This window comes from Hipposideros armiger, unplaced genomic scaffold (genome assembly GCF_001890085.2).
Source record: "Hipposideros armiger isolate ML-2016 unplaced genomic scaffold, ASM189008v1 scaffold_278, whole genome shotgun sequence".
NCBI classification, from domain to species: domain Eukaryota; kingdom Metazoa; phylum Chordata; class Mammalia; order Chiroptera; family Hipposideridae; genus Hipposideros; species Hipposideros armiger.
This window is the reverse complement of record NW_017731628.1, coordinates 2,227,018-2,229,156: the sequence shown is the minus strand read 5'-3', so window position 1 is coordinate 2,229,156 and position 2,139 is coordinate 2,227,018. Positions and strand designations below refer to the sequence as shown.

General features: G+C 37.0%; 1 long non-coding RNA gene across 1 annotated transcript in view; it reads right to left on the bottom strand.

The window, feature by feature from the left end:
• Window positions 1-475: 475 nt before the first annotated feature.
• LOC109390780 (uncharacterized) overlaps window positions 476-2,139 on the bottom strand; it is a 126,632-nt gene continuing 124,968 nt past the window's right edge. Inside the window, exon 4 of the long non-coding RNA XR_002125635.1 lies at window positions 476-615. This is a non-coding gene — a long non-coding RNA (uncharacterized LOC109390780). The remainder of the gene's footprint in view (window positions 616-2,139) is intronic.

The window sequence follows — 2,139 nt, the reverse complement described above, 5'->3', positions numbered from 1 at the left end:
CTTATCAGTAAATAATAACTTTGAAAAAAAATGAAATTTTATGAACTCTGGCTAAGGCTGTATATAAAGTATGTGTGGATATGGGCAGGGATTTAAAAGGTAGAAAAAATAAGCTTTTGATCTATTTAAGAAGATAAAATTGTGGGTAATGTTTTTCTTTTTAAGAATTCATTATTTTTAAACCATTGCTCCTCAAGCTTTAATGTGCAGATGAATCACCTGGGGATCTTGTTAAAATGCAAATTATGACTCAGTAGGTGTGGGTAGCATAAGAGATTCTTGCATTGTGCAAACTCCCAAGTGATGTCTGTGCTGGTGATCTGAGGATGACACTTTCTGTAGCAAGGGTCTCTCTATTAGTCAAGTAGAAATTGGGAGAAAAACAGGGGAAGCATTAATTTCTTACCCCACAAAGACTCCACTCAGTTTTCCACTTGCAGAAAAATTGTTCTTCTGGCCACAACCTTGGGAAAAGTAGTCGGAAAGTGAGGTAACCTTTTCCGAATGATGACTAAAAGGTATGTTCTGTCAAGAATTTTGCCCATCTTGCCTCCACACTGTATCCCTGAGGCCTAGAAATGGTTTTGGCAGTGACGAGTGCTCAGCAGTAGTTGTCTAAACAATGAAAAAAGAAAAGGAGCTTATTTTCTTTGAATCTTAAACGTCTTTCTGGTACTGCAGCAGCAACTCCCCCTCATTCCTTCTGTGCAACCATTCCCCCCATTTCTTTCGGCTGGGATCGCTAACAGACTCCATTTTGTTTTTCTTTTTTAGTTAAAGACAACATGAATGATAGTCTTTCCCCGCCTTTCCTGATGTTTGCTTTTTCTATAAACCTTGCTAACAGAACTAGCACTGAAACTGGCTTTTATTTAAATTGATACACAGTATTTTAAAGGGGAAGGAAGACCTCTCAGAACCACTTGACTCAACGTTACCTGGTGACAGGGATCTTGCCTTTCTCGTTNAAGACCATCATTTACCATGAATGTACATTTTAATGACACCAGAGTTCATTAAATATAGCTTACTCTTCTCAAACACTGTATTTTCCTTCTAATCCTAATACCAGCTAGAGATGACCATCCTCATCCTTTGGAGCTTTCATTTGGGGCTATTTATCGGTTTATCATTTGTACTGCAGAGTTGAGGTGTTTCTTGCCTAAGTATGCAGTTAACGGTGAAAAAATGCAGAGGAGTGACCTATCAGTAAGGAATTTCATTTCAAACTGTGTTTTGGTTTTTCAATTTTAAACACTTAATCTGTATTCTTGGATAGCAGTCTCTAGATTGTTTTTAGCTAAAATTTCCCTTTCAAAATATTGGCTGACATTTCAAATTGAAATCATCTCTCTATAAAATACAAATATATTTTAGTTACGAGGGATTAAGTTATTTTATACTTTTTAAATTAGCATAATCTACATACCTTCTAAAAATATAATACCAGGGATATCATGGTAAAATTGGTACTCACATAATTCTGGAGACAGGGCATATAGAAACAAACCTTTTGTATACAAATTTGGTAAAACCAAACAATAACTCAAGCATGCTTATAGCCAGTGATAGCTTATCTTACATGTGACAATGAATGCAAAGCAACTAAGAATCTACACACATTATGTTGGTGTCTTAGTTCAGGCTACTCTAACAGAAAACCATGGATGCAATGAATTCAACAACAAACATCTTTTTCTGTCAGTTCTCAAGGATGGAAGTCCAAGATCAAGGTGCCAGCAGATTCAGTGTCTGGTGACGGCTCTCTTCCTGATTTGCAGATGGCTGCCTTCTTACTGTATCCTCACATGATGTCTCTCCATCATGTGATGGAGCTCTGGTCTTACTCTCCTTATAGGGCACAAATCCTATCACGGAGGCGCCACCCTAATGACTTCATCTCACCCTAATTACCTTCCAAAGCCCTCCCTCATCCAAATACTATCATATTGGAGATCAGGACTTCGACATATGGATTTTGAGGGGACACAAACATAACAGTTGGCTAGTGCCACACTATCTAAAATATTGTCCTCAACTGTTAAAGATTTATGAACTATTTTTTAAGTTCTGGCAACATACATGATATATACAAATTTGAGGAAATGCCATGCAGCCAATAAATACAATAATTAAAAA